Raw genomic sequence first — 17,460 nt, 5'->3', positions numbered from 1 at the left:
TATGGGCAATGAAGCTCGAAACACATAGCTTGTGTTTACAGAGAAGGTGTATGTTTTAAAGTTGCTACTTTTATTGCTGGTTCTTGACCTTTTTCTTTATACGTACAACAGAATGTACACAAATGTGTACGAAATATAAAGTTGCCTAAATCACAGTAATTGTACAGTTTATGTGTGTCGACAGACATATAGACAAGGAGGGCGCTGCTCTAAAATCCTGGAAACTGTGTTCACTTCGGAGGCACATATACTAAGATTGGAAAGATACGGAGAAGATTACCATGGCCCCTGAGCAAGGCTGACACGCAAATTCGTGAAGCGTTCCATACTAAAAAACAAAACAAAAAACATGTATAAAAAATAAATAAATCCTTGAAACTTTTAATGGCACATATTCCATCTAACTTTGCTTGCTGTTAATCTCTATTACAACTTGTCCTTGTAACTAGAGATGAGCAACAAAGGGATGATGAACAATATGGTGCTTACTAGAGATGAGCGAACAGTAAAATGTTCGAGGTTCAAAGTTCGATTCGAGTAGCCGCTCAATAGTCGACTGTTCGATCGAACATCGATCCCCATTATAGTCTATGGGGAATAAATACTCGTTTAGGGGGAAACCACTGTTCGACTCAGGAGGGTCACCAATTCTGGTCTGATCTTAGACTCCGCCTCCTCACAGATGAGCCTCCAGCAGAACCAGCGTTGATTGGCCGAATGCTGTACTCTGTATGGCATTCGGCCAATCAACGCTGGTCAATACATTCCTACGGGAAAAAGTCAGCTCCCGCATATCGCAAACTGACAGAAATCCTGACCAGACAGAGCCCCAAAGAGCTGTGTGAGTGACATTCCCACCTAAATAAAGGTAATCCCTAGCTAACCCTGCCTGTACACAGTTATTGGTGCAAAAAAAGCGCCAGGGAAGGTGGGAGGGGAATCAAATTTTTAGTGAGTTTGACACCTGGTGTTCGACTCGAATCGAACATCTCAAACAGCCTGATATCCGATCGAACATGTACTTGATTGAACGCTGTTCGCTCATCTCTACTTGTAACTATTATTTCTACATATTCCATCCAACTGTACTTGCTGTGTATCTCTAGTCCCGCTTATCCGTGTTACATTTATTTGTACATATCCCATCCAACTCTGTTTACTATGTGTCTATTGAACCCTATTCTAGCATTCCATCCAGCCTTATTCTTAAATTATGGTTCATACCAGTCTATAGTTTCCCAATTCCATATATTATCTATACCAGTGTCTCTCTTTTATGGTACTTTAGCCAGCTGGCTTGTGTTTGTTTATTTTTTCTCTATAGCTCTGTCTCCTCATGTGTAAAAGTTTATAGATCAATGGTTTAACAACCTAAATTAAGACTAGTTATGAAGCTTCCCTATAAATATAGTCATATTTCCAGTACAGGAGCCATTATCATCCTAAGTGCATCATCATTATCAACATTCCTGACTGTGGTTTTCACTAATGATAGCTCCGATGATGTTACAGATAGTTCTTAAATCTCAGCTCAGCTTTCTTATGATACCAGAGACATTTTTCAAGCTAGTATAAAAATAAAAGATACAGTAAGTTGAAGGGACCATGCCAATCCTCATGTACCCTAACAACAGCTCAGTTATGGGGTTGCTAAGGAGAATGTTACAGTATGTTTTATTATAAAAATGAATTTAGGGTAATAAAGAATCTTATAAAAATGGGTGCTAGAGATGAGCAAGTAGTGAAATATTCAATATTCGTTTCAAGTAGCCCCTCAATATTCGACTATTCGATCGAATATTGAATCCCATTATAGTCTATGGGAAAAAATTGCTTGTTTCAGGGAAATCAAAATTCAACCAATTCGAGTCACCAAGTCCACAATGACACCTCAGCAAATGATGCCAACACCTCTGGAATTGAACTGGGACAGAAGGGGAAGCATGCCTGGGGGCATCTAACACGCCCAAGTCACAGTATTACGCCACTATCACAGCCTAACAACTAGACCTATTACGAGTATTTCGAATACCATAATATTTGATCAAATACCTACTCGATTGAGTACTACTCGCTCATCTCTAATGGTCACCCCCAACATAATATAAAAAAAAAAAAATGGGAGTAATGCTATAACCTCTTCCGGACCTCTCATAGACTATATATGTCCTGGTGGTCCCGCTCTTGTTCTGCAAGGACATCTTGATATGTTCTTGCAGTTTTCATTAGCTGCTGCAGTGGAGAACCAACTGTGACTACAGCCGGAACTCCCATAGAGAAGGCAAGGATGGTTTATTACCGTTTTATCATACACAGCTATGGGCGCCGCCATGATGGGGCTCCCCTTTGACCTGGCGGTCACGTGATCCGCCCATACCAGAGGCTGTTAGAGTTGCTGGGTCTCTACAGGACCCAAGTCAGCTCAGACTGTCATGGACAGGAGGCTGTATTCCTCCTGTAACTGGGGATATATGTATCCAAAAAATTTGATTAAGTGTTCCCAAAGTTCTACTATAACCTTATGAGGATACAAAAAGGAAGAAAGAAAGAAAGAAAGAAAGAAAGGTAAAAAATTGATTCTAGCCCCACTGTGACAATATTATGCAAAATGAAAATTACCATAATAGAGAGGAATAAAAATATATAAAGTATATTAACAGCTATTAAATAAAAAAAAAGAAAAGAAAAGTGAAAAACAGACATGTTTTCTCGCCTATTTTGTTCATATTTATCCTGGATATAAAAAAAATTAAAAAAAACATGCAAAAATATAAAACAGCATAAAAAATAAAGCCCTATGTGTCACCGAAAAAAGATGCAGAAATTAGTTGAATAATGTAAATGCTAAAAATGTTACAGCCCTCAAAAACACATATAAAAAAAACTGAGAATATGTCTAGTCCTGGACCAGAAATTGGGCCAGTACTGAAGTGGTTAAAAAGGGCACAAGACAGGCAAACTAGGGTAGAATACCTATTAAACCTGTTCCCAAAACAACAAGCATTTACAAATGTTATCCAAGATTTACACTATCATTTGTTATCTTAGTAATTGTTCTTATACAAATCTACCATTTATAACACCAGTGCACACTATCCACATCATTCTCTCTTTTACCTTCTTCCATGTACAGCTCTGTTTAGGGTTCAAGTTTATGTGGTACTGCCCTTGTTAGGGAAGGAGTTATTAAACCAAGGTGTATAGGGAGCACCCTAAGGTTTAAGATTGTTGTACTTCCTGAGAATGAAGTACAATGAAGTAATTACTTAGCTGGATTATCTCTGCCAAAGGAGGATATTACATCAAAGAGCAATGCCACGAGCATGACCTTGAATCAGATTCTTTGTAGAGTGAGCGAACAGTGAAATATTCAATATTCAATATTCGTATCGAGTAGCCGCTCAATATTCGACTATTTGAACGAATATCGAATCCCATTATAGTCTATTGGGGAAAAAATGCTCGTTTCAGGGGAACCCACTAATCGACTCAGGAGGGTCACCAAGTCCACAATGACACCTCAGCAAATGATGACAACACCTCTGGAAGGCAACTGGGACAGCAGGGGAAGCATGTCTGGGGGCATCTAACATGCCCAAGATACAGCATTACCCCACTATCACAGCCTATCAACTAGACACTTTCCAAACTCAATAGAACCTCTATGAAAGTTGAAAAATACTTGGAAACCTTCTTTTCTCCACAATAGTATGGACAGAAACACAAATTAAAAAGCTAAAGAAACATTAGCAAGCACCCCTTTAAATTATGATGCCCATGACAACCACAGATGGCATAGGTAATGGGAAATCCAACAGCCCCACCCTTAACTGTCATTGTGTATGTGTGTGTGTCTGTGATGTGGTAAGACCTTCAAAAAAATTCACTTTTCTGGCCCTTAACGTGAGCCCTTCCAAATTAAGTTAGAGGCCCTTAAGCTGAGCTACCAGTGTCAGAAACAGGGTCATTTTGTGGTCCCCTATTCAGCAGCTAACCTGTGAGTGACTATTGCTGGCCAAATTCAAAGACTAAGTGCTCTCAATGAAATCCCACACCACACACGCAAAGTTGGTATAAGAATCTCTTTCTTAGTCTGAGCAGTGCACAGATAGAGCTTTATTATGCCTCAAGGTTTTTATAGCCACATACAGTAAGTAAACAAACAGCAAGCTCTGATTGGTTGGTCGAGGTATCCGCCTCCTGTGACATCAGTTCCAGGGCACTACCTCCAGGAAGTGATGTAGCTCCTTGACGTGTGGTTCCTGTGATGTCACTTTCTGTGGGTGTGCAAGGTCCTCCCATACTCTCATGGGAAACCCTGTATAGTCTCCTTGTGTCCACATGTTCAGGCCTACACCTGAGCACAGTATAGAGGCCATCTTGTCATGATGTCTGTTACACTGTCAAAAGCCCATAACACACAGAGGGGCCACACGGTGGCTCAGTGGTTAGCACTGCAGCCTTGCAGCACTGGAGTCCTGGTGTTCAAATCCCGCCAAGGGCAAAAAAAAAAAAAAAAACATCTGCAAGGAGTTTGTATGTTCTCCCCGTGTTTGCATGGATTTCCGTCCCATATTCCAAAGACATACTGCTAGGGAAAAATGTACATTGTGAGCTCTATGTGGGGCTCACAATCTACATTTAAAAAAAAAAAAAAAAAAGCCCATAACACACAAGAGTGTCTTTGCAGCCTCAATCTTCACAATCTCATGCATTCATTACAGTATATACATATAGCCTAGTATACAGCTTTGATTTAGTTCTGAACTCCATCCACTTCCAGCCACTACATGTGAGGGCTTTGGGTTAATTGAATGTTATCTGTTCATGCTCCACAACAGCCTAACTGGTTTTTCCACCTAGAGATGCCCATTGTCTCCAACCAAATGAAGACTGCTCAAGTCAGTTGGGGGAGGAATACTGTCTCCAAAGACAATAGATTACAAGATGCCAGGAGGGCACAAAAAGGCATATTATAGCTATATCCAGATATTGCTGGCATCATCTTGTCACATAATATCATATTCAGTTTGAAACATAAATAGTTATACTGCATTTAGTTTTAAGGATAACAATGTTTTTGATTATATATTTATAACCTTCACACCAGCAGAGATTGAGGCCCTTGAGGTGACTTCAGCCTTTTATAAGCAGAAATTTAGGCCCTTTAAGTTAGTTGAGCCTTGCACCAGCAGAGTTTTTTGCCCTTTGGGTGAGTTGAGCCTTGCACCAGCAGAGTGTTAGCCTCTTTAAAATTGTTAACCCCTAAAACAGTGGTTCCAGAACCATCACTCTCATTGTGTTGGATTGATGCAGTGTATTGGACTGAGGACCCAGACATTGACCTTGATTTTGATTGTGAAATTGATAACATTTTGGCATCAAGTCCTGGGGGTAACTTTTATTTAGAGGACCGCAAAGGTGGAGAATTGGCTGCAACCACTACTACCAGTAATGGTGCTCTAATTTCGGACTCTACATTACCTGTACAGGGTTCTGATCAGGTGTTAATAGTCCAAACAACATGCTCCAGTACTTTAGATGTAGATCAGAAACCATTTCCCCAGATTTAACCAACTTTATCATCAGCCTGCTGAGATGGAGCCACTAAAGGAAACCTTGCCTTCCAAGGCATGTTCTGGAGCTGCGACGGAGCCAAATCTAAACACAGAGTCCTTTGGAACTGAACAAAATTCAAAGTCTCAAAAGACTTTAGAGACTGTTGAAAGTAATGGGATCCAGAATGAGGAGTTCATCACAAGGCTGACAGACCCAACTCCAAATGCTGCAGCACAAGCAACCAGCAGTCAGACTAAGATTGTCTCTTCTTCAAGTAAGACACAAGATTCTTTGGAACCAGAACAGGAAAAGCCAGTGATTACCATTGCAGCAGTGCCTAGGCCATCTTTCAGAGCATTCAGAGATTGAACTGGAGAAAAATAAGAACATTTACTGTGATCAAGTCTTCATGCACATTAGTGGGCATGGACAACCTAACGTACAAGATCCTCATGCTGAGCTGGCCTCATTACTGAACACGATCAACCAGGATAATCAGGGCTGGAAACAGCCATCACATCTTACCGAAAGTAATCACCCCCAGTTTGGAAAGAAGCCATCTAAATGTTGCACCTTTAATTGAGTTGAGCATTGCACCATAGAATGTTAGGCCCTTTGAGTGAGTAGAGCCTTGCACCAGCACAGATTTGGCCCTTGGGGTTAGTTGAGCCTTGCACCAGCAGTGTTTTTGGCTCTTGAGGTGAGTTGAGCCTTGCACCAGCACGTGTCCCATAACATCAGGCGGGTGCTAAGTTCCGCACTTTGCACAAAGTTCCACTTGACAAGTGCATGCGGCCAGGGACGCTACATTTCAATCACGGCACACTGGCTGAATGTAGTTGAGGCTGGGACCGGCCTGCCTTGTCTCCCTGCCTAATATTCTTGGCAGGAGTGCTGAAACACTACTCTCCTCCTCCTCCTACTCCGCTAAATCGACCCCAGCTACGAGCTGGAAACGCTGCAACACTAGTGTGGGGAGACCTGTATGTGTGTGTATGTGTGTGTGTGTGTGTGTGTGTGTGTGTGATGTGGTAAGACCTTACAAAATTAACTTTGGTGGCCCTTAACGTGAGCCCTTCAAAATTAAGTTAGAGTCCCTTAAGCTGATATACGCTCAATATATCTAGCCTCTGTGTATACAAAAAACCCATTTGTATACATCACAAAATGTGTAAAGCTAGCACTAAGGGACATGGACGAGGACGTGCCCGGGGGCCTGGAAATGCAGCTGGGGAGCAAGGTTGCAGTCAAGCTACAGCTAGAGGCAGAGGCATGTCCAGAGGCACAGGACAGCTGAAGCCAGGCCAGAGCCAGCAAGGCCCAAGATTTTCCCTGTACTAGCCATTCGTCCAAAACTCACCCATGTTGGCCACCTACCTCGATGTTGTGTAGATTTTGCAGCATATGCGTGTAGGACAAACTGAGTGCATTTTGCACACTGTGCAACTCAAAACTAAATAGGGGCTCTGAAAAAAGCAACCTGAGCACCTCTGGCATGCGCCGTCATTTGTAAGGCAAGCACTGGGCTCAGTGGAAGAGAGCAAACGCAGGACAATGGTCGGCCGGCATTGCTGACACTGCCTCTTCTACTGTTTCCAGTGCTGGTACTGCAGTCCAGACCACCAGCCTGGACACCTCCACATCTGCCTCTGACACTTTGGGGAGTTCACCCTCATCTGCCCCTTTTCCTACCTCTGCTCTTTTTGCCTGCACCATCATGCACCTCTTCCCAGCAACTCCCCATCTCCCAGGCGTTTCATTGCAGATTGCAGTCAGAAGTACAGCACAACCCCCACACATGCCCAACCTTTCAACGGCCTCATCTCAAAACTCCTAGCCCTTGAGATGATGTTCCTGCTAGTGGAGAGTCAGGCCTTCCGTGACCTGATATTCGATTGAATGAGCTGTTTGCTCATTTCTAATTCTGTGTGTTCTACCTCCACCCCTATTATCAAGCATGTCTTCTTCATCTTCACTGACACTGATTCCTAGTAGTGATGCAACACCTGCTGAGAAAGATATGTTTCTGAGACTAAGTTTTCTGTTTCTTTTGTTTTTTGATGCATTGGATGAGAATATGTAGAAGTTTTTGGAATTAGAAGAGGAAGAGGTGGAAAAGAAAGACATGATTGTTGATGATGGAGCTAGTAGTGGCAGGGAAAGACATCTACTAGGTTATGTCAGTATGGGGAAAGTAGAAACTATGCATTTTCCCTGTATTGCGCATGTGCTAAGTTTAGTGGTGAGCTGCTTTGTTAAGCTTCCAAATGTAGTTCCTCAGTCCCATTGTGTGAAATGACTATTTCTTTGTAATTTATCTTTTTGTCTGTACTTGAACCCTACAAATCATACAGTGCTGCGGAATATGTCGGCGCTATATAAATAAAATGTATTATTATTATTAGTAGTTCCTCTGGTTAGCCGATGTATATTTCCTATAGTACTTTTCTATTTTTGACACAAAAATATATAAAGAGAACTATTCACCACCTCCACAAACTAACACTTATATAAGTGCCACTCTACTGATTTTTGCTCAATTGGAATTTTGTTTAGCTCTTACCATTTCTGAAAAGTTCTTAGTTTTAGTTTAAGTGCTAGTTTTAGCATCCATATGTTAATTAAGTTTTCTATTGTCAGGTGGGCAGTAAAGGGCTAAAGGAGGCAGTCTGGGACCACCAACCTCGGTGTTGGAGCCCCACTAATTTTTTACTGCTGACCTATCCATAGGATACGTTAACAATAAAAAAAGGAACTGGAAATATGGACAGCACCTAACAGGGGGATTCCTTACAATGCACACCTCAGTTTAACTACTGTGAAACCAATTGTGTTTCTATGCAGCAACAAATTTTGAAAGTAAAAGTTGAAAGTGTGAAATCATCCAGTTTTCACATAGTGTGGTAATGCCATTATGGACACTTATCCCTTATCAGGGATGTTTACAATCTTGGGGTGCCTAAAGGCCAGGTCCCCCAGAGATAAGGAGGATGGGGTACTGGAGTGTCAATGTGTTTATGCTGCTGCATTCACTTTTATGGGGCAGCGGGTGCTGCAGATTACAGTCCCGATAGCCTCACTGAAGTCAACAGAGAATGCTATAGGAGGACTTTTGATACCCCATCCTCCTGATCACTGAGGGACCCAGCATTTGGGCTCATAACAATGGTCAATACTGGTCAATGCTGAATAGTAGATTTGCTGCCATCTCCTTTAAGTTTCTACTAAACATTCTCTTGCTGTTATGTCCCTAACTGTGACTGCGATAGCTATCAAATTTTGCTTGGAAGTACTCCTTCATTGTCTGACTTATTGGTGAGATTATACACTTATTTAACAAAAATTATTATTTATAATAATAATAATAATAATAATAATAATAATAATACTGCACTCAGATAGTAGTGCTGAATTGCTGCAAAACTTGCCATGCAGTTTTCTCTCATGAATATACGTAAATAATTACAGATATTGTCTTATTAGACAATGGGTTGTGTTAGAAGAGAAAAGGCTCTCAGACACCACTTTTGAGCAGTGTACCACTAAGACGGAGTTCACACTACTGTTACTAAAGTCTGTTACTATCTTCCATCATAGGATGACAGCAACGAACTTTAGCTGTCACAGACTGATTCTGTTTCCATTCCCATTGACACTAATGTAAACAACTTTGACATTGACAGCCTTGCAGTGATATTGTGAATGATAAACCTGGACAGCTACAAATTAGAATTGTATTGTCTTTAGAAATGAATTCATGTTCTGTTTTGGATCCGATGATATTTGGGTTTGAGTGTAGAGGACTCGTGGGAAGCTCTTCAATCCTGCCCTTGCTATGTAGTGACATACTGTCTCCACAGCACATGTGATGATCTTGGGAATCATTGCGAATGACTGTTAGTCACCCCTAGTAGTGATATGATATGACAACACTAACAGTTCAGCTATATATGTAATCTGTAGTATAGGGGCACCACAAGGTACAGTTCTTGCCCCTTTCCTCTTCACACTTACACTGCTGACTGTAGGTACAACTCATTTAGCTGTTACTTACAAATACTCCAATGACTCTGCAATAGTAGGCCTTATCACTGATGGAGACGACAGGGAATACAGAGACTTAAACTGGGATTTTGTGAACTGGTGCCAGCAGATCCACCTCAGGATTAATGCTGGGAAGACCAAGGAGATGGTACTGGACTTCAGTAAGCGGAGAAGTGCTCCAATTCTGGTGGAGATCCAGGGGACGGGCGTTGAGATAGTCAAGACCTATAAGTATCTGGGTGTGCTCCTCATTAATAAACTGGATTGGGCTGATCACCTGGATGCGCTGCACAGAAAGAGTCACAACAGGCTCTACCTGCTCAGGAGGCTGAGGTCCTTTGGAGTCCAGGGGACACTTCTCAAGGCATTTTTCAACTCTGTGGTAGTATCAGCCCTCTTCTACGTTGTGACCTGCTGGGGGAGTAGCATACCAGCCCATCCCATGAATGAGACCTTGACAGCACTGAGCAGCACTCAGCACTGAGCAGTACTGTCAGTGACCGACTGCTTCACCCCAAGTGTGACAATGAGCTCTATCGGAGGCCCTTCCTCCCAACCACGGTCAGGCTGTATAATCTACATCAGACCAAGCAAAAAACACTCTGCACAGAAAAGTAAATGATCCTGAAGTCTTCTTTTTCCTTAGCTGCTATGACACTTAGTATTTTCTACTATGTGCTATTCTGAGCTTATATGTGTCTCCTTCTGTAATATATTATCTGTTATTATCCTGTATCCATATTATCATGCTGCTGCTGCTGTAACATACTGAAATCTCCCCATGGTGGGACTATTAAAGGATTATCTTATCTTATATGCAAGACATCATGTGGTCACATGTGTTGCCTGTCATGACAGGGGTTCCAAATGCCATTGTCAGTAGGATAATGTTCACCCACATACAGCTAAGTTTTCCCAGGAATCTATCTCCAGACTGTAATACTTCCTTGGCCTGCATAGTAGCCATATTTATTGCCATTTAGGCATGTTCTGATGAGTTGGGATACCAACTGAGGCAACCTGTGAGTGTACAAGATCTATAGATGTGCAGCAGGATACCCTAATGAACTTGTATGTTTCCATTCCCAACCATATCCCATCTTGTATCCAGACTATAGTTTTTTCCCCGATAGACTTATCATTTAACTCTTCTATTATAATAATTGACTTACCGTATTTTTCGGACTATAAGACGCACTTTTTTTCCCCAAAATTTTTGGGAAAAAGAAGGGTGTGTCTTATAGTCTGAAGGTGGCGCCTGGCATCCGCTGTAATAGAGAGGCGGAAGCCGGCAAGTGATAGACGCCATTACAGGTGCCGGGGCCTGAGACATCGCTGCGCTCCTCTGCCCTGCATGAAGCCAGCAGCGGCAGGGGTGATGCTATTCCGCTCCTCCGTGCCCCCGCCACTGGCTTCATGCAGGGCAGAGGATCGTAGCGATGTCTCAGGCCCCGGCGTCTATCCCTCCCCGGCATCCGCCTCTCTAGTACAGCGGATGCCGGGTCAATATCCGTGGCCCCTTCTCCCCCGGGGCCGGTCCCCACCGGCCCCGTACCTGTAAAGTTGCAGGCCGGCTCCTCGGCGATATCGCAGGAGCCGACCTGTTCGGGTGACAGCCGGGAGCCTAATGAGGCTCCCGGGCCTGTCACTGCTATATATTAGTATTGCGGCTGGGTCTATGACCAGCCGCAATACTAATAGACAGAATGTCCCATAGACGGCAATACAGTTGTATTGCCGTCTATGGGACTTGCGATCAAGTGACCGCAGGCTCAAGCCCCCGGGGGGGAATAAATTAGTAAAAAAAAAAAAAAGCTTTAAAAATATGAAATAAATAAAAGTTCTAAATCACCTCCTGTTTTTTTTTCAATACAAGGTGATCTAAGCAATAGATATCCCCCAAAATGGTATAACTAAAAAGTACAGCTGGCCCCGCAAAAAAAACGCTCTATGCATCCCCGTACAGCTGCAGGGTCACCTGTCAATGTGGCCTTGCAGCTGTTGCAAAACTACAACTCCCATATATTAAATATTTTACCAGTTTTTGCTTCAAAATTTTTTTTCCCTATTTTCCTCCTCTAAAACCTAGGTGCGTCTTATAGTCCAGTGCGTCTTATAGTCCGAAAAATACGGTATATCTATATATAACATTACATTCACATATATAAACATATATAAAATTTCTTTGATTCTGACAACTCCTTCTTGGTGCGTTATGTTTTCTCCGTGAGTAGGCAATACTTATAATACCTCTCTGGCTAAAAGCGCGTGTTGACAATATTATGCTGTATCTCACGTGGGACTATTCCAGTGTTTACTAAGAAAGTATTGTACTTAGGTTGGCTGTTGTTCTTGGCCTGGCTTGCTTATTGAAGGAGAGCCTGACCTCGTTCTTCTTACCCATAGAGGAGGAGATATTGATGCGCTTGGTTTTGGCTCTGATGTTTCCTGTGATACATTGTAATAATTTTGAAACTCCACACACAGCCTCACTACATTTTTCCCAGTAAGAATGTGGGTTTGGGTAGATATGGCTGTACAAAAATTGTCAAGCAGCACAATCTACAAATTTAGGAAAGGAGATGGAAGCCTATAGCTGTGTTAACATATATAAGAATCCGATTAAAGACCATATATCTCAGTATACATACTAGTGATGCAGTGTAAGTACTGTATATTCATCATTTGTGCGGGAAGTGCGTGGCAAGCACACAGACCACATTATAGTCTATGGGGTCTATGTGATTGTATTTCATCCATAGGGTCTCCATGTGGACTCTCCCCGGATGGAATGCACGCGCTAGTGTGAACCAACCCTAAGTGTATATGTATGTAGTAACATTTTTTAACCATACTTTATGCCAGAAAATATTGATAAGTGATTAGAAAGTCTAACATTGTATTATGAAATAGAGTAACATTCCTTTGGAAACTAAGACAAATACAAGTATTTGTTATTCAAAGAACGTAACAACCATTAATCTGCTTGTCTTTAGTCAGAAACAAAGATACCATTTTCCAAGACACATTGCAAACAAAGTAGACACATATCCCCACATCACTGGATTCATGAAGGTACTGATTAATAAAGGACATGACTTTCCTTTAAATTTGCTTTTGTTCCCATTTCTCACTGTACTTTATAGTTTAAGAACCTGAGCAGATGATATAAAAAGAACTGACCATTCCCCAGACTTGATGAAGGGTGTGAAACACAGTATAATCCTAGCTCGTGTGATATATCTCACTGTAATTATGTATCCAGAGACTTAAATATAGGAGATCATTGTCAAAGCTTTAAGGTGTAACAATAGTAAAAGCAAAGAACCACATATGGAATAAAACAAGCCAATTTCTGATTTCATCTATTTCTGTGGTTTTTCCTGCTGCACTTTTCACAGAAAGTCTGCAGAGTTTTCCTCTGAGGACTTTCTGCTGCAATTACACCTTTGGGGAAATCGCTGGTGTTTACGTAAATGTGACTAACATGCTGCAATTTCCAAAACCGCGACAGTTTTGGAAATTGCAGGCTATTCACTGCGCATATTTTCACTAGAATCCCATCCACTTTGCAGTGACTGTAAAATGTTGCGGTTTTTTACCACATCGTTTCCACCATGGACAAATTGCGGCATTTACACGACATGGGTTCCGACCTTAATGTGCTATGATACACCTAAAATGCGCCACATTTGTGTCATAAAATGCTGCCTCAAAACAAGCAAACTAAAAGAACTGCAATTGCAATGAATGGGATTTGGAAAATACTAATGATGTGGAAATGAACAATGAAGAATTTAATAAAAGCAAAATATACAAAATGGTATCAAAGTGGCACTCTTTTACAAATTCAGCCTTAAAATCTGCTTTAAATTCAGTGTCATAATCCACATTTTTTGTCAAGCAAAAAAAAATATGCTTCAAATGTCCTGAATCTTGACAAATTCAACCTGAAATTCCTTCACGTGAACAGAGAGATGCAGAGTTTTTAGAATGGTGCTGGAGAATTGGTATTTTCTGGGGAAAACAAGTACAAGTGTGCCCTTACTTGTCCTCTCTGGACATGTTCACATATCTATATCACAATTAAGCTGTTTTTTCTCAACACAACATGGTTTTGTGACAAGTGCTATCTATGTGTGACCACTCAGTGGTAGAGGTGGCACTGCAGCCTTTTCTTGGCATTTGTTAACATATTGTGAGATTTTTTGTGTTGAATTGAGTTCAACACAAATTGGATTTTTCATCCACGTTGTAGACCATTCGGGTGTGGACATATTGGGATTTACTGAAACACACATGTCAAGGGTGGTGACAGGTCCTATATAAAGAAGTTAATTGGAGAGTCGTGCATGTGAGAATGGCCCTCTCCAGTTTCAGTCATTCTTGTTAATGCATTGACATATTTATAAACACCGATAGGCCACAAATATCAGTGGTATGGTATTATTTAAGGTAATATATTTTAACACTGCAGTTAGAAGCTTTATGTGCTACAAATGAATATTGGGTACATCTATAGGCTCGGTAAAGGAAATTATTTTACTAACAAATATTTCATATTCAAAGAAAAGCAAATGAATCTCCAAATAAAGTGTTCTAAAACCAGTAGTACGACATGTGCTTTCTATTACAATGTTATGATACATTATGTACATTTTTATGAGTAGAGTAGATTAGTTTTATATGCCTGTTAGTAATGTGGAACTTTCAGTATATTGCTATTAATTGCTATGAAATAGCAAACACATGAATACTGAATATATGTCTGACGCTGGGTTCACACCTGCGTCTGGGGTCTCCGTTCTGTGGTTTCCGTCTTCTGCATGCCAGAAGACGGAAACCACAGACCGGGTCCGGCCGTGCGCGGCGGTGAGCGTTTTGCGCTCTCCGCCACGAAACCGGATTTTTTTATCCGGACACAGAGTACTGCATGTCCGACTCTGTGTCCGGATTATAAAACCCGGTTTCGCGGTTGAGAGCGCAAAACGCTCACTGCCGCGCACGGCTGGACAGCTTTCTCACCCATTCAAATGAATGGGTGAGAAAGTCTCCTGCAGGCTTCCGTCTCCTGCATCTGTTTTATGCAGGAAACGGAAACCTGCAATAAGGACCGACGACGCAGATGTGAACGAGCCCTTACTATGGTATTTAATGCTAATATGGAGGAGGGTAACAAAATGTAACAATGTCAAGATATAACACATCACCATAGTAAATGAAGCATGCAATCTATGTACACAAGCCACCGGGAATGTGTAAATCAATGTGCACCCTGCGGGTTATAATATCCAGGAACGGTAATGTCACCTGCTGACTGTTTGAGGGACATCATGTTGCTAAGATTTATAGAATTAACTACCCACTGTACATCTGATATCACATCTATACATGAAAACAACACAAACTATACATGTAGATTTTAAATAATATACTTTTAAATAATGACTACAAACAGCTCATACATAATATCACTGTATTTTCTATAACTTTAGACAACATTTAACAAAACATTTTTTAATTCACCAAATTAAACCACAATATTGTTTTTTTAACTTCATGACTAGAGATGAGCGAGTAGTATTCGATCGAGTAGGTATTCGATCGAATACTACGGTATTCGAAATACTCGTACTCGATTGAGTACCACTCGCTATTCGAATGGAAAAGTTTGATGCAGAACCAGCATTTATTGGCCGAATGCTATACAGTCGGTCAATCAACGCTGGTTCTTCTCCTACCTTTAGAAGTCTTCTCCGTGCAATGTCCGCGTGGCATCTTCCGGCTCTAAATTCACTCTGCCAGGCATCGGGCCTGGGCAGAGCCGACTGTGCATGTCCGCTTGTAGTGCAGGCATGCGCAGTCGGCTCTGCCCTGGCCCGATGCCTGGCAGAGTGAATTCAGAGCCGGAAGATGCCACGCGGACATTGCACGGAGAAGACTTCTCGGAGGATCCAGCCCGACCCTCACTCATGGGCTTGGTAAGTATAATTTGATCGGACGTTGCCTACCCCTGAAACGAGCATTTTCCCCCATAGACTATAATAGGGTTCGATATTCGATTCGAGTAGTCGAATATTTAGGGGCTACTCGAAACGAATATAAAACCTCGAACATTTTACTGTTCACTCATCTCTATTCATGACTAAAAAGGAATTTACTTTGTTAGCACTGTTACATATAAAAACAAAAAACAAAAACACAAAGACAGTGCATATTATGAGGTAGAAAATAAGCAAAACACCAGTTAGTTAAATAGGTAAAAAAAGAATGAAGTTTGGGTTTATTGAAATCAGTAAAGTGATACCTCTGTCATATAAGAACATAGATATCCACAGATATTAACAATTAATTAGCTATTTATATCAATATTCTCACACTTATCCAAACCAACAAAAGAAAAAAAAATAACTTAATTGTGCAAACAAGGGCAACCAAAATGATTAGGGGAATGGGTGGATTGGAGAACATTGATAGATTAACAAACTTGGGGTTATTCATTTTAGAGAAAAGATGTGTACGGGAATGCACTGACCAGCGTTGATTGGCCGAATGCCATACAGAAATACGGCATTCGGCCAATTAACGCTGGTCAATGCATTTCTATGCCGAGATGAAGCAGAGCTGAATCTGCTACACACTCAGCTCTACCGGTGTAGCAGTGTCCAATGTAGCAGTTCGATGCAGCAGAGCTGAGTGTGTAGCAGGTCCAGCTCTGCTGCATCGGACTGCTCCATGGACACTGCTACATCGGCCAGAACTTAGGGTTGAGCGATCTTGACATTTCAGGATCATTTTTAAAATCTGATTTCCGATGATTCGGAGATTGGATTTTAAAAACGATCCTATTCACTACACAGCATGTAGTCCAAAAATTGTTTCAATTTTTGGACCCACGCTGTGTAGTGATTAACCCCCCCACCGTTGTCCACTTACCTGCATAGCTGCAGCTCCCAGCTCCTTTTCTTGGTCCGGTCCTCTGTCCACATGTCTTCAGAGCGCCCTGCCCCTGCCTCCCGAGACTAGTATTATGGAGAAGGCAGGGCTTAGGAGAGCGTGGGCGGGGCGCAGGGCGCTCTGAAGAGGACAGAGGACCCCACCTCCCTAGACTAGTATTGTTGAGATGCAGGGAGTAGGCGGGGCTTAGTGCGGCTGGAGAGTGCGGGCGGGGAGACGTGAGTGAATCACTCATGTCTCCCCTCCCAGTACCCGCCCACACTCTCCTAAGCCCCGCCTTCTCCATAATAATAATCTCAGGAGGCGGGGGCAGGGTGCTCTGAAGACATGTGGACAGCTAAACCGTGGAGGAATTTCTGGGTAAATTGTATTGATGACCTATCTTTAGGATAGGTCACCAATATCAACTTAGTGGAGTCCCAACAGCCTGGTGCATCTGGCAGTCTCTATTTGGAGAAAAGAGACAGAAACAAATAGCCATGGTGAGTTTCTGCATCTTATCTCTCATTCACTTCTATAGAAACTGATCTGAAGTAACTCAGCATGGCCACTACACAGAAAACAGAGATATCTGCTTTCTACTCGGTTTGTATAATGACTACTGGGAAAAGCTGAGTGCCGAACATTGGCTCCTGCCAATTTGATATTGATGACCTAATCTAAGGATAGGTTATCCATATCACTTGCCAAGAAACCTCCTTTAAATGTAATAAATATGGACAGATGGAGAGAAAATATAGTTGTCTAAGCCTCTCACCTCTGCCAGATCAGTCCTCTCTGCGCCAAGCTGATGAGATGCAAGTACATCGAAACAGCTGTCCTTGGCTGAGAAGACTGTATCTGGTATAATCCCAACATTATTGCAAACAAAGGCCTCTGAGAAGGTCAGCATGATGTTAA

At 41.8% G+C, this 17,460-nt stretch overlaps 1 non-coding gene across 1 annotated transcript; it reads left to right on the top strand.

The window, feature by feature from the left end:
• The first annotated feature begins 226 nt into the window (after positions 1–226).
• On the top strand, positions 227–333 carry LOC142217761 (U6 spliceosomal RNA). Its single transcript, XR_012717407.1, has one exon. It is a non-coding gene; the product is annotated as a U6 spliceosomal RNA (small nuclear RNA).
• Positions 334–17,460: the final 17,127 nt, after the last annotated feature.

The sequence above is a fragment of the Leptodactylus fuscus genome, chromosome 8, assembly GCF_031893055.1.
Source record: "Leptodactylus fuscus isolate aLepFus1 chromosome 8, aLepFus1.hap2, whole genome shotgun sequence".
NCBI lineage: Eukaryota > Metazoa > Chordata > Amphibia > Anura > Leptodactylidae > Leptodactylus > Leptodactylus fuscus.
The sequence above is the reverse complement of the archived record's forward strand: the minus strand, read 5'-3'. Positions and strand labels throughout refer to the sequence as shown.